Source organism: Pristis pectinata, chromosome 3 (assembly GCF_009764475.1).
Source record: "Pristis pectinata isolate sPriPec2 chromosome 3, sPriPec2.1.pri, whole genome shotgun sequence".
NCBI classification, from domain to species: domain Eukaryota; kingdom Metazoa; phylum Chordata; class Chondrichthyes; order Rhinopristiformes; family Pristidae; genus Pristis; species Pristis pectinata.
Genome location: NC_067407.1, coordinates 63,214,508 through 63,239,502, shown reverse-complemented (window position 1 = coordinate 63,239,502; position 24,995 = coordinate 63,214,508). Strand labels below are relative to the sequence as shown.

At 37.5% G+C, this 24,995-nt stretch overlaps 2 protein-coding genes across 12 annotated transcripts in view; one reads left to right on the top strand and one right to left on the bottom strand.

Annotated features, from left to right (window-relative positions):
* The window catches only part of ralgps2 (Ral GEF with PH domain and SH3 binding motif 2), a 385,220-nt gene that overhangs the window by 106,209 nt on the left and 254,016 nt on the right, over positions 1 to 24,995 (bottom strand). The gene's annotated exons all lie outside the window — the stretch shown is intronic.
* Positions 10,026 to 24,995, top strand: part of angptl1a (angiopoietin-like 1a) — a 61,895-nt gene continuing 46,925 nt past the window's right edge. The window contains exons 1-2 of the mRNA XM_052010762.1: positions 10,026 to 10,374; positions 21,633 to 21,786. The gene's annotated coding sequence lies outside the window, so the exon portion shown is untranslated. The remainder of the gene's footprint in view (positions 10,375 to 21,632; positions 21,787 to 24,995) is intronic.

Genomic DNA, 24,995 nt, shown 5'->3' with positions numbered 1-24,995 from the left:
ATGGTGAAAAAGCTTTGCAAAGTCAAGTGGCACTGCTGGATACCCAGTTTCTGACATGCTCTGTACCCAAAAGGTAAAATTTACATGGCTGGTCTACTTAAATTCCTGGCCACTGGTAATCCCATGATGGTGGGGTAAATGGCATAGGAAATAAAACCAAGTACAGGCACTTAGACTCTCTCATATTTGAAATGGACAATGCATGACACTTGTGTGGTATAAATGTTACATATCACATATCAGCCCAAGCCTAAATGGTATCAAGCTCTTGCTGCATTTGGGCATGAAATGTATCATTAACTGACAAACAAATCTTACTTCTGAAATAACCTGATAACTTTTATCCAAAATTGTGAAACAAAGGTGGGAAATCGAATGAAAAGGTAACTTCCTTACTCAAAAAATTACACTCAACATGAATTAATCTCTCAAAGTAATGTTTGTTATGTCATGTAACACAGGGATCAGTTCAGCTGCAGTGCTTATTTTCTTTCTTGGTGAAATAACAATTCAGTGAACTCAAGCAGTGCAGTCTGGCAGCACCTCATTGGTGCACAAAAAATGTCCAAATGTAATGAGAGTTCCTGATCACAGCTGAAGGAAGCATCAAGTAGAACGATGTAATTATTTGGATGGGAATGGGGTCAAGTATAAGAAACTGCAGTGCAGCCCTGCACATTCAAGCAGTTGTATTAGAAGAAAGCAAAAAGGAAAAAAAAAATTCAAACATCTTTTTGGATTCTCCTGTCCTGCTGTCAATTACCTTGACAGCTGTAAGTAATTGTTTTTATTCCTCTCCAAATTTCACCTTCCCTTCTTCATCAATAAGTCAGACGGTATAACATAATATTGTTTGATGTATAACAGCACTGTAACCAAATTTTTGCGAGAAACAAATGTAAGGTACAATTAAACAGCTAAATTTACACATCCACATTTAAGTATTCTGCTGCAAATTAGTGTCCTAGGTGAGAACTGGCAGGTTTTGGGAATATTTTTTGCACTCAGAGGTACATCCTCAGAGGTACATCTGTTACTGAACAACGTTCAACTTGTTTTTGTAGTTCCTTCATTTTGTCAAATTTACTTACTATTACATCTTACTATTCCACTTCAATAACTTTGACTTGCAGGTAATGTTAAACTTAATTATGCTGTGCCTGTAAATGCTCTGCATTATTAACAAATGGCCTTTCTTAGCTTTCACGTGCCAAGAAACAAAATATCTACCAACTTTGAATCTAAACAACTTGTGTCATGTAAATATTAGTTTGTAATAGATACATTTCAACTTTCAGAAGTAAAATGCTGGTAACTTGGAAGGCAGTTGGCATGGGGGTGGGTAGTTATGCACAGATAGAAAAGTTTCTAAACACATTGAATAGCTCTGGTCTGAAATGTATTGCTGGGACTGAATGACTTTTCAACTTTACAATCCTATGATTTTATTCTATATTCTCAATGAGAGCTGGTAGTGCATGGAATACAGTGAGCATTTGTTCAGAAGCCTTCTCAGTCATCTGATCAGACTAGAGGGAATAAGTTGCTTCCTAAATTTAGTTGCTAACCGGAGAACTCGTTCTCCATAGAACAAGTCAATATAAAATGACAACTTTATTTTGCAACTTAACACAAAAAGGGAATACATTATTGGATTGAAAGCTTCATAGAAAGTGCAACAATTCTCAGCATAGTGCAGCAAATCCATGTAATATGAACTCATTGCTGTCACAAAGCAGTAGCATGCTATAAAGAAGTAACATTTCCAAAGTAGCAAGTACAGAAATATAACTATGATATTTGAAAGCAGTTATCTCTGCATTTACAAGATTCACTGTTGTGAGAATGGGTCAAATCTTTTCACTGTATATTGGGACTTGTGGTATAAATACTTATGCACCCTAGTCTTAACTACCCCATTGACCTTTACTGCAAATAAATTACAGCCAGTGTGCAGATATTTACTTGGAAACTGCTTAAATTGACAAGGGAGGATTCAGCATTCTTTTCAGCAAGATAAAAACAAACACAAATGGTGGTGCAAGCCTCTTTACAAAACTCTTCGGCGCATCTATGTTACATCTGGATGAGTTTAAGGGAAAACACTTCTGCATTTCAATAATCAGAGTAATCTGGTATCAGAGTTCACTGTTTTCATCAATGTTTCTCTGTTTTTGATTCTTCTCCTGATCCCTACCTTTGTTCTATAGATTGAATGGGCCCTCCTGCTCGTTCAGACCTGGTAACTTTTAGTAAGGCATAACTTTAGTTCTTGCATCTGGATAACCTGCATGCTGAATTCTGACTTGTTTACTGCTTAGCATTGGTGTTCATTTCAGACACCTTTTGGAGGGTTAATCAGCTGGATATGTGGCTGAAAATTTCATTTTGCTACAAGTCAACATTTGAAACAAAATTATTCTATACGAAGTTCAGCAACTATACACTGAGATCATCATGCCTGAAGATGGGCTTATCTGGCTCATAGGTTGAGCAGCACAATACAAGTAAGTTGTTCTTTTAAGATATTTTATATTTTAGTTCATCCAAATTGTCCTGACTGCCTTGCACTTATCAGGATATTATGCTGTTATTATGCAAAAAAGCAATAAAACTGACTAAAAGTCAGAGGAAGTAGATGGAAACTAAAACCAAGAAGATAACATTTCTAATCAGTAATTTTGAAAAAAAATCTTCTTTTCAGTAACATGATTAAGCAACCTACTTTGTTCTTGCCTCCAAAAATAGTTTTAGCAAAGGTTGTTAACATTTCTTATTGCACTTTGAGGTTTTCAAAATCCAATGATGAGTATAATATAAACATAATTTATTGAAATTGAAAATCTACTCCAGTTTAAATATAATTTACATAGTTCCTTTCAGAATGCAAGATAAACATAATAAAAAACATGCCAAACAATGGAAAACAAACAAACCAGAAAAGTCAGAAGATCAAAGCCAAACCATTTTATGTTGAATAAAGAAGGGCTATGCACATGTTTAGAACCAAGGATTTCATTCTGCAGCACACTGTCTGGACTATTGGAAGCAGGTAACATAATTTGTCTGAGGATTATATTCTCAAAATGCAATTGCTGATTGCTCTAACAAATTATTAATAGCACATCTATATCAAAAGAAATTTATAAGCTGGTGCCATTTGACAAAAATCAGTAACTGTATTTTGGAGCCTAAATACAGAGAGACAATTGCTCACATCAGTATGCAAAAGGAACCCAGGATCTGATGACACAATGCTTGATTTAAGCCTGGAAAGCTGTTTAAATTTTTGAATGGAATCCAATGTCTGACATATTGGTAGTTTTTAAAACTGCTGTGAAATCTGAAAGCTTTTTTAAAAACTCACTATTCAGAAACAGACACAAGTAGAATGTACCTCAGGATCAGAAAAAAATAACCTCTTTCAAAAGTAAGTAATTAAGCAGTTTAGACATGAAAGGAAGTCACTATACTCTTCACACCATGGAATGGAGCACAAGAGGTATTGACATACAGTGTTTTATAATCGTCCCTGGCTGGGTTACTCCGACTGAATTTGTAGCATACAACAGATGCATTTTTTTGGTACACTTTTAAGGCCAATGCTTATTTGAACATTCTCTGTGAGAAACCAGAGAAAGGCTTATGCCCAAATCCCTAGATTCAACCAATTTACCATTCTGTACTGTATATTCACTAGATTCGTCTATTTGTATATTTGTTATATTTTTATGCTAAAAAAATAAGGCCTGGATGTTGCTAAAAATGAAGTGGTACAGGAGGGAAGATTGAAGGAAGATTCAAGTAGTTACATCTACAGCTGCATCACTCCTCTAAGCTTGATTTTTTTTCTGTACCCAGACTACCATCAACTACTTCATTTCCCATCTATTATATAGAAATGTCTGGGGAGGGGATAAGTCATAGCCTCTAACCTACACATCTTATTTGTACCACAAGAAATTCTGCAGATGCTGGAATCTGGAGCAATACACCATGAGTGCTGGAGGAACTCAGCCAGTCAGGCAGCATCGGTGGAGGGAAATAAACAGTTGACGTTTCGGGCCAAGACCCCTCCCCCACCCACTACCTTCCCCATCTCACCTGGATTCGCCTATCACTTGAACTCACCTATCACCTGCCTGCATGTACACCACACCCTCCCCCCACCTTCTTATTCTGGCTTCTGCCCTCTTCCTTTCCAGTCCTGATGAAGGGTCTTGTCCCGAAACGTCGACTGTTTATTTCCCTCCATGGATGCTGCCTGACATGCTGAGTTCCTCCAGCACCTTTCATGTGTTATTAGCACCTGCTCCGTTTTTTTGTTGTATCCAAAGTCTGCCAATTGGGAGGATATACAGTGTTAAGCCCAGAGGTAATGAAGCAGAGGCAGATGTTCAAGAAGATGACTCCTTGCCCCTTTTTGAAAGACTTCTCAAAATCAATCTTGACCAAGGCCATCAGTGATAGTTTTGATCCAATCTGGAAATCCCTTCAAACAGTGCTCCCACCTTCTACAATCCTGGGGAGAGTCCTGACATCAAAGAATCTTATAACACAGGAAGCCACCAGCTGGTCCCAAAATAATGCTTTATAGGTTACTTCCACATCTCTGGTTTTGATCTGTTGCCTCACAGGCTAGTTTTTCATCCTGGTACTTTCAAATGTGACAATGATTTTTGCCCCTACCACTACTTCAGACACTGTGTGCCATACATACATTAGATGACAAATATTTTGCCCAGTTCCCCTCTAAACCTTTTCCTAATTACCTTAAATCCACACACCTTAATTAAAGGGGACCTGAGGGGTGACTTCTTCCACATAGTGGATATGTGGAAAAAGCTGTCAGAGAAAGTGGTAGAGGTGGGTACATGTACAACATTTAAAAGACATTTGAACAGGTACATGGATAGGAAATGTTCAAAGGGATATGGGCCAAATGCAGGCAAATGGGACTAGCTCAGGTAAGCAACAACTTGGTCAGCATGGATGGGTTGGGCTTAAGGGCCTGTTTCCATGCTGTATGGCTCTATGACTCATATAGACATAGACAGGGAGAAACTATTCCCTATGGAGAAAGAGTCAACAACTATGGGACACAAGATAAATAAGGATGGGGTAATGTACATCCTGGATTGAGGATTGGAGGATGGGCAGAAAACAGAATATCTTTTGACTATGTAGGTCGTCACAAGTAAAATGTTAGTGGGATCAGTACTGAGGCCCCAGCTTTCCACAGCCTATTACAATGATTTAGATGAAAGGATCATGTGTGACATATCAAGATTGCTGATGATACAAAGCTAGATGGCAGTGCAGACTGTGAGGAGAATGCAGAGAGGCTTCAGAGGGATACAGACAGGTCAAGTGCATGGTCAAGGACGTGGAAGGTGGAATATAATGTGGAAAAAAGTGAGGTCATCTACTTGGCAGAAAAAATAGAAAGGCCAAGTTTTTTTAATTGTTAGGGATTGAAAGGTGCTGGAATTCAGAAGGTTGCAGGTGTCCTTAGAACATAAAAAATATAGCAAATGAAAAGGCCCTTCAGCCCACAATGTCTGTGTTGACCATGATGCTAATTTAAACTAATCTCATCTGCCTGCACATGGGTTATATCCCTTCATTCTCTGCTTGTTCACGTGCCTGTTTAAATGCCTCTAACGGTATTATCGTATCTGCTTCTGCCGCCTCCCCTTATACGCAAATCACTGAAAGCTAATATACAGATAAAGCAAACAAATGGTATATTAGCCATCACCACCAGAGGATTTGAGTACAAGATTAGAAATCAAAATAGTTTAAGCTTTTTATTTATACAGCATGAGCCCTCGCCGTCCAATTATACCCATGTTAACCTACTAACCTGCACGTCTTTGGAATGTGGGAGGAAACCAGAGCACCCGGAGGAAACCCATGCAGACACAGGGAGAATGTACAAACTCCTTACAGACAGCGGTGGGAATGGAACCCCGATCACTGGCGCTGTAAAGGCGCTACACAAACCGCTATGCTACTGTGTCACCCGTTTAAGATAGTCAACATGATTGTTTGATGTATATTTCATGCAATCCAAAGGTCCTTTATTTAGTGTAAAGAAACTAGTCAGTTCATGCCAAGTTATTTCGGTTTAAAAAGAACCAATATATTCATGTTATTTTCTTTTCAGTCACAGCAAGAAAACAAAAGCAGGATGTAAAAGCAAAAATTTGTACATCGTGATCAAATGAACTGGGTATTCAGTTTGCTCCAGTACTATGCAAGTCCATATGATATTATAATATTAATTTGATATTATAATCATTTGGGTGTGTATTGATGAAATTTATTTACCAACATGTTGACTAGCTTCAGTGAGATAAAATATGCCTTGCACTGGATCAGCAGGTCTGCTCAATCTGGATTCCACAGTCATCTCATAGAACAAAGCGGGACACAGCAGTGACTTAGCCTCAAGGGATCTTGAGGCCATACCCCAGAATACACAGATGGCCTTTTGTCAGCTCAATGATTTAGTTAAACAAATTAAAATTATAAAAGAATACATTTATTTAAATGTATCATAAATGATAAAAATTGATGAAAAGATGAACCAAAATGAAAAATAGTTAAAAACTATCACTTAACTGCAGTTGCCTTTTTAATCAAGGTTGCGATTGCATTCAAATGAATAGCTGGCATAAAGCTGCAGGGTTAACTCAGTCCATATATGTTTCACCCCTGGACTTACTGATGAAGGGGAGGTGTTTTCTTCAAGTTACATAAGGCCATGATGGAGGAACCAGATATGGAACATTGTGAACTGACCTGGTGTCCCTACCAGAGGAAGGATACACTTGTGGTTGTGGGAATACAGTAAAGGCTCACCAGATTGATTGCTGGAGTGTCAGGTTTTCCATATGAGGAGAAATTCAGAAAACTGGGCCTATAGCCTCAAACTTAGAATAATGAGGGATAATCTCATGGATACATGCAAAATTCTCAAGCCTCAACAGGTTGGATGTGGTTTTAATGTTTCCCCTGGCTGAGCAGTCTAGAAACAAGAGTCATAGTTTCAAAACAAAGAGTCAGCCATTCTGGGCAGAAATGAAGAGAAATTTCTTCCTCAGAAGGTCATATATCATTGGAATTCTCTTCCCAAAGGCTGTAGAGGCTCAGTCACTGAATTTGTTCAAAAAAGAGATTGTGAGATTCTTTGACATTAAGGGAATCAAGGGACACGGGGTCAATGCAGGAATGTGGCACTTAAATTAAAAAATTAGTTATGATTTTATTGAATTTCAGAGTAGGCAGGAACAGCCATACAGCCTACTCGTGCTTTTATTTCTTATGTTCTGATGTGATTTGCAAAAGCCAAAAGAGACATGAAGAAAACCCTTCTTCTATGCAGCAAATAGTTTGGGCCTGGAATACACTGCCAAGGGTTGTGTAGGAGGCAAGTTCAACTGTAGTATTCAAAAAGGAATTGGAAAAGTTCTCTTGAATATTTTGCTAGAAATCTGCACCTTCTGTATCCTGTAATCTGTTGTTCTGCAGTTAGGAGTCTTGCCTACAGATGGGTTTCCATTTGGCACAGGGACTACTGGCAGAAGTTGGTGAATGTCATAAAACCTCCTGACTAGGGAAATTGATTGGGGCAGGTTTGAAGAAGCAAGGCCTGATAACCTCAAAATTACAAGTGTGTTCGTGTATATAGAGAACAATGACAAGCACAAGAGAGAATAATTAGTTGAAACAGGCAAATGCAAGTTCAACACATTACGTGCTACTGGGACACAGAGTGGAACTCAAGAAACTTTCAATGATAATCAAATATATGCTGCAATTAACGTAAACCTCAGCACACTATGGTAACCAATTTTTATAGCACAGTTAATACCCAATGATGCTTAGATTGAACACAGTTTAAACATTTGCCATTTTAGCAATCAGAAATCTACAACTGAAGACTTGACAAGTTCAGTGTAAACTTCACGTTTACAGCTTGCGTAAGACCACTCATGAATATCAGAGCTTGGACAAGGTATTTGCATTCGCCAGGAAGGATGGCTTACAGAAGTCCAAGGAAGTAACCACTTCAAAAGAAAATGTAGGTACTTTGTGAAGTGAGAATCCTCAGGATACTGAGACTATACTTGGAGCAATTTGTTTTGTAAAATATTAAATTAAATATGAGGAAGAATCACCAGGATTAGGTGCACATCTGTGCATACCTTATTTCTCATGGGTCAATAAGAAATTTTGTTGCTGATTTTGAGAAGCTTTTGCTAACTAAAACCAGGGGGTATACAGCCACAACTGTTAAATGGAGCTGTGTCATAATTTGGGCATGGACAGTTGGTGAAAGAAGTTTGAGGGGCAAAATGGCCCACAAATGGTAGAGTGCGAGTACCGGAAAATAAATAGTTGAAACTTTCAACCAATGAATTAGCAGCCCATCTGTTGCTAATTGCTTCTGCTTTGCTGTTTGGAAAAAAACATAACAGTAGAGCACAGGAACAGGCCCTTCAGCCCTCCATGTCTGTGCCAACTATGATGCTAATCTAACTAATCCCATCTGCCTGCACATGGTCTGTATCCCTCTATTCCCTGCCTATTCGTGTGTTTGTCCAAATACTGCAAAAACATTGCTATCGTATCAGCTTCTACCACCTCCCCTGGCAGCACATTCCAAGTACCTACCGCACTATATACATAATATATATAAAAAATCTTGCCTGTCAGATCTCATTTAAACTTGCCCCCTCTCACCTTAAAGATACGCCCTCTAGTATTTGATATTTCCTCCCTGGAGAAAAAGACTATCTATCCTATTGGAAGGACAAACTCCAAGGCGGTTTTGGAAGGACAAACTCAAAGGTGGAGTACAAGGTTAATGGCAGGATTCTGGGTAGTGTGGAGGAGCAGAGGGATCTGGGGGTTCATAGCCACAGATCACTGAAAGTTGCCTCACAGGTGGATAGGGTAGTTAAGAAAGCTTATGGGATGTTAGCTTTCATCAGTCGTGGGATCGAGTTTAAGAGCCGCGAGGTAATGATGCAGCTCTACAAAACTCTGGTTAGACCACACTTGGAGTACTGTGTCCAATTATGGTCGCCTCATTATAGGAAGGATGTGGAAGCGTTGGAAAGGGTGCAGAGGAGATCTACCAGGATGCTGCCTGGTTTGGAGAGTATGGATTATGAGGAGAGACTAAGGGAGCTAGGGCTTTACTCTTTGGAGAGGAGGAGGATGAGAGAAAACATGATAGAGGTATACAAAGTATTAAGAGGAATAAATAGAGTAGACAGCCAGTGCCTCTTTCCTAGGGCACCAATGCTCAATACAAGAGGGCATGGCTTTAAAGTAATGGGTAGGAAGTTCAAGGGAGATATCAGAGGAAGGTTTTTTACCCAGAGAGTGGTTGGTGCATGGAGTGCGCTGCCTGGGGTAGTGGTGGAGGCAGGTACGTTGGTCGAGTTCAAGGGATTGTTAGATGAGCATATGGAGGAATTTAAAATGGGGGATATGTGGGAGGAAGGGGTTAGATAGTATTAGGCATGGTTTAAAGGTTGGCACAATATGGTGGGCCGAAGGGCCTGTATTGTGCTGTATAGTTCTATCTAGAAGAACCTTGGCCAAGAAGCTGTTTTGCAGGTGTTCTGGTCAATTCTTAAAAAGTCTGTTGTGCTAAGCCAAGGCTACAGTACATAAAACCTCTGCTAAAGGACATCACATAATGAACCAGATGCTTTGATTTTATTACAATCAGGCTCATTTTTGAAAGGGTGCAGGGAAAAGTTCATCTTAGTGTTGTAGGTGTAACCACTGACACTGCAAATGTGCAAACAAAGAAGAACTTTATCCCCAGTTCATCTGTTTTCACTAGGAACCTAGGATTAAATTTTTGGAGAAAGGAAACCTCTTGCTCAATTAGCTGTAAGTACCATTACGTCATAAGTGGGTAGTTCTCATAAACTTCATGCTCATGTTCTTAAGGAGACTGTCAGTCTGGCTTGTGTTGATCCTGTGTCTACCAACTGCAACCCACCATCTAGCAGAGACTAGCCCTGAAGCAGTAAAAGCAGCACAGACAGTTACACCACAACAGCAGAGAGTCTCATGATCTTTCTGTTAACTGAAAGCAGAACCTTGAGTCTGGCGCATGGTTGCACTGCTATATTCCTTTCAGACTTACTGAAACTTTTGCATGCAGACGATTTTGTCAGAAAACAATGCTTTTGGATCTGTAACAACATGGGAGAGAGCTTTTCACCAGTTTGTTTGCTGCTGCAGAAATCTTTGTGACTATTTCAAAAAGCAGCATAAATATTTGGAAACTTTTCATCTGACTCTGAAACTTCACTGCAACACGCACACAGGAAAAGGAATCAGGTTTGTTTATTCATGAACACAAAGTAGAATTTTTTGGTTTGTTAAGCTTTGTTTATGAACTTAGAAGCAATTTGATTTTTTCTGCAATCTCAAGTTTTGTTTATTGCAGCGGAAGAAGTGTGATACTAAAGCAATTCAATCACTTTGCTAATGAGAGCCATTATTCCACTGCCAGTGCTTGCTCTTTGGAAAGTTACTTTGGAATAGTTTTCTGACCTTGCATTTACTTCAACCGGGGTTTTGTTTGAAATGTTTTTGATTAATAATACTGATTTAAGTTAGACAAAATATATTATTTTGGACTTGGAATTTCAATACGATTTATAGATATGATACAAATAAAGGTGTCTGAAAAGTTTAATCTCCTAATGCTTTTAAATCCCAATGCAGCATTTTTGTCTTAACTTTTAATGCCAAAAATGTGTGCACTGAGTCTTCAGGAACCTTTCACTCTCTGTTCAACATATTTGTGGAAACATTATGTTGCATATTGCAAATTCTGCATATCACATTTCTTTGACTGAAGAAAATTACCAGCCAAAACAGCTTTAGCTAACAGGATAATAAACCTTCCTGCTGCTTGAACAGCAAAATTAGTTTCCTGAGCCCACATTAAGACTTATGCTCTATTTGGCTTGATGCCAAAGTTTTGAATGTTAAATCAAATTGCAACTCAGATAGCAGCCTGTTTGCCCTTTTTGCCTATAATTGAGAGGTATTATCAGAACATAATCGTGGAACATAAGTTTTACTTTGGCTGCTTTACACTTTGGAGCACTAACTCAATTATCTTCTTTAAAAGTGAAATATAGTGTTTACCTACTATATTGTCTTGGTACCATTTTCATTTAATGTTTAATTATAGTGCATGGGCAGTTATTTTCAGCAAAATTATCAAGATTTTGTAATACATCTCTAAAGTAATAGAAATTATTCAGGTGCTTAATTAGTTGACAATTATGTAACCTTAGCTTTGGCAAGTCTTTGCACGGCCTTACCAATGTCATTGCAATACTCTCCAAGAGAATGATTTTTACAAGACCAGCCATGTTGGCTTCCATTCTCAAAACAATACTTAATGCCTTTCTAAGATTTATTTGGAGAAAGTATACCCCTGGAATGTGGCTCTAATCTTCCAGGATCTCATTTAGTATACCAGGAGCTCAGTTAGGGATGGAACTGAATTAACCCTTAAAGATTGCATCTGGTCAACAAGTAACACAATATTGATAATTCATCACAATTATGTGGGAAGTAAAAGCGATGTACTCTATTCATTAAATAGTTAAGCAGTGAATACATGCATTTCCAGAATTGCTAATGTTTCATTTCATTTTTTTAAGCTTTGTTCGTGAAAAATTCATTGCTTAATCAACTTGGCAAAGAAAATTATTCCCAAGATTAATTTATTGCTTGGAAAAGATAGAACTAAACAACTTCAAAATTATCATTAGCATTGCACATCAAATCATAGAAGTGGAGGGGTGAAGGGTGCAGGGAACAAATGAACATGATGAGGTTCCTCAAAGTCTGAAACCCAAACATTATCAACCAGTTATTGTGACAGTTCATGTTGGCAGTTTATGAAGGTCAGAATATATCAAACATAATCAAAACTGCATGAGCCAATCTATGATGTTTCATACAAAATTATCTTTCAGCAAATAGGAGCTGGGGTATCATAATTCATGTTTCAATGTTTGTCCAGAACGAATGTTCCAGACAAGAGAGCATAAGCAAGGGAATCACTGAATGATACAACCCAGAGGCCATTTGAGTCAACAGCAACTCTTTGAAGGAGTTTTTTTTGTTCTTTTGCCATTATTCTGCAATTTGTTTTCCATTTAATTAGCAATGAAGTCTCTTTTAAAGTTACTATTTGATCTAGTCCCACCACCCTTTCAGATATGCATTCCAGAATACTGCATTAGGCCATGGCATAAAAAAATTCTCTTGCCTGCTTTTACCAAATATATTAACTGTGTCTTATAAAGATAAAAAAAAGGAATTCACATAGCATTTTCTACATCCATGAGAACATTTCAAAGCACTTCACAGCTAACAAAGAACTTCTTGAAGTTCAGAATCACCACTGCAGAAAATCTTTTCTACAATATTGTTTGGGGGATAAATGTCAGAAAGAATACCAGGGATAACTTTCCTGCTCCTTTTTAAAGCAATGCCAGGGAATCTTTTGCTTTCATATGAAAGGGCAGAAGAGACCAGGATTAAATATTTCATTTAAAAGCCAGCACTCCTGATAAGCCAGTGCAACATCCCTCAGAATACACCAGAGTGTACAAATCTCTGGAGTGGGACTTGAGTCCACAATGCTATGGCTCAGAGGTGTGAATGCTACTTATTATGTCAGCCAACCTTCCTACTACTGAAAACAGTTTCGACTTATTTGTCCAAATGCAATCCTTAAGATGCAAAACAAATTCAGTGCAACGTGACCATCTGCAGAGATTTCTTCTCAGGAATATTGATGGTCAAGAAGAATGAACAACTTGTCTTTATATCACATTTTGATACACTAAGACATCAAGACACAAATACAGCAAGAGGCTATTTTGGTCTCAAACCTGGTATTGGTATTGGTTTATTATTGTCACTTGTACCGAGGTACAGTGAAAAGCTTGTCTTACAAACCCATCGTACAGGTCAATTCATTACACGGTGCAGTTACATTGAGTTAGTACAAAGTGCATTGATGTAGTACAGGTAAAAACAATAACAGTACAAAGTAAAGTGTCACAGCTACAGAGAAAGTGCAGTGCAATAAGGTGCAAGGTCACAACAAGGTAGATCGTGAGGTCATAGTCCATCTCATTGTATAAGGGAACCGTTCAATAGTCTTATCACAGTGGGGTAGAAGCTGTCCTTAAGTCTGGTGGTACGTGCCCTCAGGCACCTGTATCTTCTACCCGATGGAAGAGGAGAGAAGAGAGAATGTCCCGGGTGGTTGGGGTCTTTGATTATGCTGGCTGCTACACCAAGACAACGAGAGGTAAAGACAGAGTCCAAGGAGGGGAGGCTGGTGTCCATGATGCACTGGGCTGTGTCCACAACTCTCTGCAGCTTCTTGTGGTCCTGGGTAGAGCAGGTGCCGTACCAAGCCGTGATACATCCAGATAGGATGCTTTCTATGGTGCATTGATAAAAGTTGGTGAGAGTCAAAGGGGACAAACCAAATTTCTGTAGCCTCCTGAGGAAGTAGAGGCACTGGTGAGCTTTCTTGGCCGTGGCATCTACGTGACTTGATCAGGACAGGCTGTTGGTGATGTTCACACCCAGGAACTTGAAGCTCTCAACCCTCTCGACCTCAGCACCATTGATGTAGACAGATGCATGTACACTGCCCCCTTTCCTGAAGTCAATGACCAGCTCTTTTGTTTTGTTGACATTGAGGGAAAGGTTGTTGTCATGACACCATTCCACTAAGCTCTCTATGCTATATGTTTCAGTGAAATCATTACTAATTTATGGCCGAATCACATAATAGCAATTTCCCCCTTATTTCTCAAGCACAAGAATTTAATATCTAACAATTTCAGATTTACAAAAGCAGTACCCTCAGATTGTGAAACAGAGCTACAAATCTTAACCAATTTCTGAAAAGTTGCATTACTTCTAATTCCTTGCACTCTAGTCCTTCAAAGATCAGTAAAATATTATATTTGCTCATGGCATTGCAACAATGGATGTACATGGACCTCTGGCTCTCCACAGCTCCTAACTTCACACTATTCGGAAAATACTCTGTTCTCTCCTCTTTAGGTCCTAAATGGACAGCCTCACATTTGTTTATGCGAAGCTGTCCATTTACTCAATCTATTTTTTTTGTAATTTAATCCTTTCATCTAAATTGCCTACAATGTCAACCATCTTCATATCACTGGCATATCTGAATAGGAAACTTCTTAAATCCCATCAATTAAGTCATTTGTAAATACAGCCAATAGTTTAAGCCTCAACACAGATATTCTGGTACCCCATGAGTCAGATCCTGTCACTTTTATTACCTGAAACCTGTCCCTATTTTCTGCCTTCTGCCATTTAGCCAACCTTACAACCTAGTCAAATATTTCACTCAATTCCATGAGCCTCAACTTCAACCAGCAGACTCGAGGGATTTCAAGAAAAGCTTTCCTGAAGTCCACATAAATTACATACTGTCACCACTTAAGTCACCTCAACAAAAAATTCAAATCAATTTGCTCAATCCTTTTGCAAATGTATCCTTTCATCTCTACTGCTTATAATGCCACAAATCTTTGTATCATTGGCAAATCTGGATAGATAGTTTCTTTATCCATCATCTGGATTGTTTAAAATTGAAGTGCATAGTTGCGGTCCCAGTTACAGATCTTAGTGGGATGCCAGAAAATTAAATCTCATTTTATGATCAATTGAAAGTTTTCAAAGCTCATTCTCTGTTTAGTTATATTCTTAATTAAATTTCTTGATAACAGAAATTCCATAGTTCCCCAGTTTCCTTCTCTCACCTTGATTAGTAAAATTACTTGCAGAATTTTCCAAAAAGGAATAGCTTTCAAATCAAGAACATGTGAGATTACTGTTCGGGCAATTACATATAGCTGAAAACCTGCCACTACTTTACAGTGGTTTTATCTTTTGAAAAGTTGCCCGTTTCATCCTGGAGAATCTCTGCCTTATCATATGCAAGTTGTCCAAATTCAAATTAATAATTTGACAAAAATTGGCAGAATAATTATGATGATATAAGGAGTGGTCTAAGAGATTGATTTTAACAAGCTTTTGAAAGGAAGAGAAAGAGGGAAGGAGGAGTAGTGTTGATGGGTTTATTATAGTCACGTATACTGAGATACACTGAAAAGCTCTTGTTTGCATGCTATCCAGACAGATCATTCCACATACAAGTACATTGAGGTACTACATAAAGATACAAAAGGAAAGATTTTAAGAGGGAATTTTAGGCACAGGGAACTAGATGGCTGAAGGCAAAGTAAATGTACAGCCCAATGTTTTAGGTACAGAGATCTCAGACTGCAGAAGATCACAAAAACAAGGAGATGCCTAATTATGAGAGAATCAAAGTGATTTTCTAAAAAATTTAGGCACTGAAGGATTGAGAAATAATGGTGAATAGGGAGTTTAGAACTGAGTAGAATGTGTGCAATAGAACAAGGTTAGTTTAATCTTGCAGAGGGTGAACCACTCATAAGAATACTCAAGTCTAGAGACAAACAACAGTACTGCATCAAATGGGTTTAAGTAAGGCCTAAGGTAGGCAGCATAATGAGTGGAGGACCTGCTTAAGGAAGAAGGCAGTAAAAAAAAGGAACTATAGATCAGTTGATCTGACTTGAGTTGTCACCAAAATGATGAAATCCATGGTCAGAGCACTTAGAAAAAAACATAATATGATTGGCAGAGGCTCAATGATTTCATAAAAAGAAAATTCTATTTGACAATTCAAGAGGTTTCATTTTAGGATGCAAGTTAGGACAACTGGTGGATATAGTAGATCTGGATTTTCAAAAGTGAAGGTCGTTACATAAAATAAGCATTCATAGGTTGGAGGTAATATATTCGCATGGACAAAACATTGGCTAAAGGATAGAAAACTGGGAATAAACTGCCTTTTTCAAGTTGGCAGACTTTTACAAGATAGCAAGGGAAATGGAGTCTGTCTCTCTTTTCTCTTAAGAAAAGGGGGCAGAGTGTTCACCTAATAGAGACCTTTAAAATTATTTAAAAAATCAGAGTGGTTGGAAAGAGTATAGTGAGAGGCTATCATTATAGCCTCACCATTATAGTCACCAAGAAATCCAACAGGGAATTCAGAAGAAACGGCCTTAACCCAGTGATAAGCATGTGGAATTCACAAACACTGGTTGTGGTTAAAACAAGTAACAATGGTACATTTAAGGAAAAGTTGGACAAGCAAACAATCTTAAGTACCAATAACCCATGCAAATCCTTCATGGTAAATGTAGTTTATGAATATATGTTGAGCTTGGAACTGGAATATCATTGTCATATACTGAGGTACAGTGAAAAACTTGTCTTGCATACCATACATACAGATCAATTCATTACACAGTGCATTGAGGTAGTACAAGGTAAGACAAAACAGAATATAGAATAAAGTGTAACAGCTAAAGTGTGAAGTGCAGTACAGGTAGACAATAAGGTGCAAGGTCATAATGAGGTAGATTGTGAGGTCAAGAGTCCATCTCATTGTACTAATTTATTGTTCAAAATGGGCATTGATTGCAGTGCAAAGTAGATATCAAACACAGGCATTTACAGAAGTAATAGGAATGATTACAACAGCAGCACATGCAAAAATAGTAGTGCATTACGGGTTCTGGTCCTTTTTCTTCCCCCACAGATATTCCTTTGACAACCATAAAGCTTCTGTCAACTTTAAAAGTATGTCACAAGAAAATCAAAACAGAGGATAAAATGTAATGCAAAATAATTAAATTGCATTGTTAATTAATTTTATCCCCTTATAATTATTTTGGGAAGGGTGGGGGAGCAGAAGTAGGGAAATGGGCTGAAAGAGTGACCATTTTATAAAGAACATAAAATAATTTGTTCAAAAATGAAAAAAAAAATCTTGGAACCTTATACGTACAGTTGACTCAATGAGACATATCTGGCAATCTAAAATTAATCAGATTTCAGTCAGTTACATAGCAGCAAAGGTTAATCTTATAATGGTGACCATAAATAACAAAAGATCGTTTTAAAAAAAAACACCTTGTACATTAATGTCCTTCAATTTGCTTACCGCTGCAACTGGGGAAAAAGACAGCTTAATACTTGATAATTAGTTTCACCTTAAATTATTAATCTCTCTGTTAAATAAATGCAAATATGAATATGTAACTATTAATTTGTTAAGAAGGGGTGCAGATTTGCAACCCTTGGGGCCATCTCACTGAAAAGGATCCATTTTCAAGAGCAATCAATGTCAGTGAACCTAGAGATCACCAACAACTAAAAAAGAATTCTAACAGGTTTCCCTTTATTTACAGTATATATATTGGTAAATTATTTGCAGCATAAAATCCCCCAAATTACAAATTGTGTTTTGTAGTGGAGGCAAAAAACCTGGAGGAAGGATGTTGAAGATTTTTGTTTTAGATGGATGATTCTGAAAACCGATTCCCACAATCCATGATCAGAAGAATCACCAGACATTGATCTGGACTAAGTGGCAAAACCTGTTTATGGTGTCAAAAAGGACCAATGCAACTTTGCCTATGAATTAGATCATCATGGAATTTAACCCTATTTGACACCCACACACATAACGTACACCACCTTTTCCATCTCTTAATCTAAAGATAATACTTCAAACACTGCTTGAGGTATTATCTTCCAATTAAAATATCAGAACTGAAGTTAGAACTGAAGAGACCCCTCACACCCTGGCCAACATTCATCTTTCAATCAACAAAACCAGATAATTTGGTCACTTCTCTTAATGGGTCAGATCTTGCTGGCTACTACCGGGACCTGATCCATGGAGACAGCAACTGAGTCAATATTTCAGGTCAAAAACCCTTCATCGTAAGTTCACTCTGCTGTTGGATTCCATGTGGAGTCCAATGATGGAGCCAAGTCTTGTTGAGGTTCCCTAGAAGTTATGCTGGGGAAAATTATCTTGATTCCTGCACCAGGTTTCAATGAGAATCATGGTGCTGCAGAGTAGGAGGAAGGCAAGTTTCTAAAACATGATTGGTTTGTTTTAAATGTTTTCTCAGTGCTTTTAGTGAACTTTATTCCTATTTAAACAGAAATAATTAGTTTTAATATTATTTACTTCAATTGTAATAGCTTTTAAAAATCTATGTTAGAAGCATTAAAAAAATCCCTCAGCTTTTGCAATCAGCAAATCTGGGAGCCAGACTTTGTTGGCTGTCAAAGCTTTCAGGGATGGGGCCTGCTCACTGTCCCACTTAAGGCCTTGCCACTGGTTAGGCTGCACAACTGGATCTTGGACATTTTGGTAATCAAGATCAGTCTTCTGCATCTGGATAGTGTTTACAATAGATTGAGAAAGCATGTGTAAATCATAAGGTTCCTATACTTCATAATCATTGGTATAAAATAGAAAAATGAAGAGGAACAGTGCAAAACTAAGAAAGTTATGATGTACCTTATAAAACTCTGGTTCGATCTAATTCTGTACGGTGCATTTTTGGAAGGGTGCTGTTGCCATGGAAATGATGCAGAAAATATTTACTTGAATGTTGCCAGGGATGATGGACTGAAGAAGAAAGCTGGGAGAAACTGGCATTGTTCTCTTTTGTGCAGGTTCAAGGAGATCTGATAGAGGCCCAGACAGAGAAAACGTTTCCAATGATAGAAAGGTCAGGCACCAAAGGACACAGATTGGCAGAAGTACCAAAGGCTATATGAGGAAAAACTTCTGCTGTCACAAGATATTAGTATCAAGAATGTATTGCCTAACTTGGTGGTGCAGGCAGAGGCAATCTTAGATTTCAGAAGGGAATTGGATCAGGCAATGAAATAAGGAAAATTCCAGGTTTATGGTGGAGAGTGTATTCTTGGAGAGAACTGGCACAGATTTGAAAAGTCAGTTGCTTCCTTCTGTGCTGGTAACTATTTGAGAATTCTCACAAAAAAAAAATCAGAAATCAAATGTGGTTTAGACTGATTTCCATCAACCCAATTTGATAACTAAAAAGTCAATGTTGAAAATGATCAACAAGTGAATATTTGAAAATTGTGTATAAAATTGAGTTTCTAGTCAGTTGGCTGGAAGCTACTGATAGCATTTTAATGTTTACTGGGCAGTATTCAACTTTGTAGCAAAGCAAGCCTTCCCAGAAAGAAAGAGAAATTTAAGAAAAAGGAATGAACAGTGTCAAAGCAGTTGTAGTTACTAAAAACTAAAAGCGCTGGTGATGTCCAATTTGGATTTCATCTCATTGCAAGCAAAGAAATAAATCATCAAGTAGAAAAGAAATCATAAGGTGGTAGGAAAACATTTTTAAAAATGTGTACTTAGATACTTGATCGTGGTAAACAGGAAAATGTGTACCACTGGCCACCATGTCAGCAGAAAGTCACATACACAACTAGTAATTATTAATTACTTGGTTTTACAGTTATAACTATAAGAAACACAATTTTATAGCACTTTCACTTTTGCATTGCTAAATATGGTTAAATTCTTACAATGTGCACCACCTTGATGTAACATGTAATCTCTGCGTTGAGCTGCGCTTCAGAAAATATAAATCGACAGTTCAGTGTAGTTCTTCATAATTAGTTTTCTTGTCTTTCAGATGAGCCTTTAAGTTAAGGCTCTAAGCACCAACTAATGGTTTACTGTGATGTTTAAAATCCCATTGCAAAACCTATCATGAAGTTATTGCCACATCCAAACAACACTTCTCCCCTTGACTCATATTTTAAAGAAGCTGCTCACTCATCTTACGGAAGTTTGTGAGATGGTGGTTGTTAAGAAACCTCAATGCTGTTCATATATGGTTGCTAGTACGTACTCCTCTTCAATTGTTTTGCTGATCTTTACGATTCAATTTCATGTCATCATGACAAAAGTAAAACAAAAACAATGAGAAATGCTTTTGAAATCTCAGCTTGCAAGCCTCCAGAAATTACAATTCTCTGGCATACATCTCTTGACATTTTTTAGAATCTCATGCTATTCATGCAGATGAGATGTTCCTTCAGTTATTCATGATAATACGTACAAAATAGAATCGGAATTTTGCAAAGACCTTAATTTAAAAAAAATATAATTCTACTAATATCACCAGCTTTAAGGTGCAAGGAAAAATTTAAATGATTTTGTACAATAAGCAAATGACAAAACAGGGGCAGAAGGAGTGCAAGTGTGAAAATATGTTCTACACGTTGGTAGGATTAAAAAAACTATTTTTTAAAAATGCTGAAGGACTTATATGTTCTAATACAGAGGGATCTTGGTGCACTGGTTCATAAGACACAGGAAGTTAATATGCAGGTAAGCAAGCAATTTCGAAGGAAAGTGGTATGTTGGCTCACACTGCAGTAAGTTGGAGTAGAAAAAGTCCTGCATTGATCACTGTAACTCAACTTCTATAGTACTGTACCCCATTTTTGAGCTTTTTGTTAACGTAAATTGCACAAAGGAATAGGCTCTTCCTGGTCATTTTTAATTGTTTATAACTACTCCCGCCCCTTAACTGTAGACATCACAAATGAACTTTAGTGTGAGATTGGCATTATAATGCACTAGAAGGGACAGAGTGCTAAGATTCCTTTTAGATTGTGCACCTTCTGTTTTGTTTTCTCTTCAGCAGTTGATGTAGCAACGTTATATTTATTGTGAAGTCTTGCAGAAACTTGCAGAATACTGGGCCATGCTCAGGAAAGATTGACTTTAGGTTTTCTAACCTTGACAGTGGCCTTAGCCATTTCCCTGACTAGTCAGAGACAGCTTGTATCATCCCCTAGGCTCAAAGAAACCACTTTTCTCTACAGAAGGGTGAACTTACACTTTTCAGTTAACATCATCCCTCTTTAAGAACTTGGTCTTCAGAAGGTTACATTGATGAGTCTTCAATGATGCACACAAGCTCTATTTACTCACACAACGATCTTTCAGCCTCAAAACCTCCAAAAGGACACTGTATCACTCAGTTGCAAAGAGAAATTGTTAGATTCTTTGTGGTGCCAAGTAGCTCCTGTTCTCTTGCACATCGTTCAATCAAAACATTCCTGTACCTCAGCCATGAAACTGATTTGGGCTTCTTGCTGAAGCTATCTGGGTCAAATTATTGCATACTGAGACCAACACCTGCTCAAAGGTTTTCCTGAAGGAGTCTGCAACTTAGCCATAGCAATTTCTTTCTTCAAAAAATACATTTTATTAGAAAGAGTTAAATTAAATAAACACAATATCCATCCAACAAGTATACAAAAACTGAGCTGTTATCATTCAATCTACATCTCTAAATGTTTTACATTCAATATTCTCCTCTGACGCTGGACTCAGCAGGATAAAATTTCAAAAATGTCATGAACTACATACTCTTCTCAGATTCTATACAAGTGAAGATGAACTATTTGAGAAGTTCCATATTTTCTTATAAAAATTGATTGAAATTCAAAATAAGCCTATCTGTATCAAGTATTACCTGGTGACAGCGGTCAAATCCTGGCACTCTTACTTGAGTCAGAAGGTCATGACAACCATTATCTGGCTATTTATCTCATTGCAGTTGTGGGACGCAACAGTGTGCAAAGTGATTGTCTACATTACAACAGTGACGACTCTTCAAAAACACTTCGATTCAGTATTTCATTGGCCAAAAAGCATTTGAGAGCTCTGAAGTTCTGAAAGACCGTGTATAATTGGAAGCTCTCTTCTTGCAGGTAAGGATAAACACACCACCACAAATATATGTGTCCATATATGCTGTCATCTGTCCTATGCTGGGAATGAAAAACAATTAACAGCCATATTCAGAGAGCAAGAGAGTTCTTTACCTACATTCATTCCAGTGTCTTGTTCATACTTATTCCTAAATTAATGGCAATCATAAAAAAAACAGATTACCTGGCAATTTATCTCATTCTGTTAGGCATACCGTTATGCATAAACTTAGCTGTATTTACTATACTGAAGCAGTGTATATACACTTTAGATGTACCTCATATGCTGTATGAAATTTTGTGAACCTCCTGAGGCCAAAGCTATGCATAGTACTACACTTGTCTTTTGAGAGGTACAATAACTTTTTTTTTACTATTATAGGGCATTTGGGAAGCATGGAAGGGGTCTCACAAACACCATAGAAATTATTGGTACTGCTGCAATATTTAAGATGCCTCATTTCACCAATATGAGGTCTCCAAATTGATTCTTTTACTGTTATGACCTAATGGAAGTTCTTCAATTTATTGAATGCACAGATGGTCTTGTAAGGAACGGTATGAGTTACTTTAAACAAAAACATTCATAAATCCTTGAACAATTTCAGTGAACAATTTCAGTAATCAGTTATTTTCACTGCTGATCAATGAGCAACAATAGCAGTTACTTCCTACTTTTAAATAACAAGATAGCTTAATTTAAATATATCTTCCTCCCATCTGCAGAAAAATAGCTTGATCTTAAAAAAATTATCCAAACATATTAATGTTGAAATTTCATATTAAAATATGGCCTTTTGAAAATATGAACAAAGAAACACATTGAAAATTAGAAAGCAATTAAACAATGCATATTTTTCATAATCTTATTAATTTCCCTTGTCCTTCAAAGAGCATATATTTGCCAAGAACTAAAAAGACTCTCTCGATATCTGATCTCAGCTCCCATCCATGCTTCTTTGCAAATCCTTTGTAGGAAGTTGCACTAAACCAGCTTTACTCAGACTTTTTCTCTAATCATCTTTCCTTTCTCGTCATATCTTAGGTAGGCATCTTCCTACGATGGCAGAGTTAGATCAGAACATACAATGAACACTATCCAACCTCTGGAAGAGGCAGTGGACAACTCCAATGTTCCATTCTTAAGTTTACTTTTCAGGCATTTTTTATTTTAACAACTTGGACCACAAATCCAACCAAAATACTGAGAATCCCATTACACACAGGTGGCTTTTTTGATAATATTATGTAGTAATATGAAGCACAGTTACAACAATTTTCCAGTGTACTGACAATTACATTCAATTCAGTAAAGATGAATTTAAATTAAAAACTGAAACTTGGCATTATTCAAATATATTATCAATCAATGAAATGTTAAATACCGCAGCAACAGTTGAGGAATTTTCTTTAGGCCTAAACTTTAAACTCATGGTTTAGAATCTGTGGTCAGTACTGAAGCAAAAGTACTTGGTGTTAACCCCAAAGAAAGCAAACAATAAAGATTCAGCAACCTCTATTGGAAGAATTTCCTCATTTCTGAGGGCTGTCAACCATTGATTCAAAAGGGATTGCAGATGTCCTGCAGCTTTAATCTTGTCACATCATCCAATCCCACCCCAACATCTTTTAAAAATAACATGCATCCTTGTCATTAATAAGGGTACTTTGTAAACATTTCCTAAGTCTTAATGAATGCTCCATCTTCCTCCTGTTCTATTTCACTGAATTTCCAAATCTAGTTTTACATGCATTCTGCTCTTCCTACTCTAATAACCATGGTTGAGCCTCCAATTATTATGAACCCACACACTTAAACTGCTCTCCCTTTGGCCTTAAAGACCACACCTTGCTACATCACTCCCCATTTTCCAAAGTCTCTTTAAAATGTACCTTAAACCACCTTACCCCAATATTTGCCAGCTGATTATGCATCACCTGGAATCTTTTCTCAATATTAAGGCAGCATTCAGCACTGCATATAAAAGTACATTGGAATCAAAGACTTTGAAGCAGGATAAAATCTGATCATGACTAGAATATTCTAACATTTTTTCTGATCTCATTTTGCATCCACCAATCAGAACATTATATACACTTGCTGGAAAAGCAAACTGAAGGAGTTTATTTTTAAAATGAGAAACAAATTATTGTATTGACTTTACTCTTCATTCAGAATATTTCATCCCATCCGAACTCATTTAGGGATCTTAAACATGCAAATGATGTCAGAGAATAACACAAAAAATATTTTTAAAACAGCCTTGAAAAATCTTGTCAAAATGTTTAATTTTTAAAAATCAGATAGATAAACATTTTCTACATAAACTGCTCCCTCAGTGGGTAAATTGCTTACCTCACAAAATTTGACCTATGTTATAAAACCCTTTACATGAATGCAGTTTCCATTGTCATCTGCTGTGGTATAATGACAAATACAATCATCTTTTGAAATATACAATTTTTAATTAAAAGTGGCAGAGAAGCACCTCTGGCATAAATTAATGACCTCCATCAGGGAAGAGCAGAACATGTCTGAAATCTTAGAAATGCAGTAATTTTGACCATCTTCAAGAAAGGAATCAAGTCCTTCAGTGATAACTACAAGGATCATCCCGCTAGCTGTCAAAGAGGAAGTCACTGCAAGGTTTTCCTTAATTGCCTTGTCTTAATGGCCAAAGGGTGCCTTCCAAAGGGGATTCTGTCTGTCAAGAGGCACCTTGAGCATGTTTGTCACATGCAACAAATCCTAGAAAAATGTACAGAGGAGCAGCAATGACTGCACCTAATGGAAAACAAATAAAACTGCAGATGCTAAAATCTGAAACAAAAATAGAAATGCTGGAAGAACCCAGCCAGTCAAGCAGTCTCTGTGGAAAGAGAAACCAGTTAACATTTCAGGTCGAAGACCCTTCATCTGATGAAGGGTCTTCAGTCTATGACATTAACTCTTTCTATAATTGCTGCTTGAATGACTGCACCTAACTTTTCTGACCTAACAAACACTTTCAACTCCATCAGCCAAGAGGTATTACAGAGAATCCTTCTAAAGTATGCCTGCCCTCATTAATCCATTACCATTCTTCACCTGCTACAGGATGACATACTAACTACAATCCTCGTCAACAGAGGCACAATCCCAGTGCAGCATGGGACCAGGCAAGGACATAACAATGCTATCTTCTTCTTGATCTTCCTTAGTGTAATAC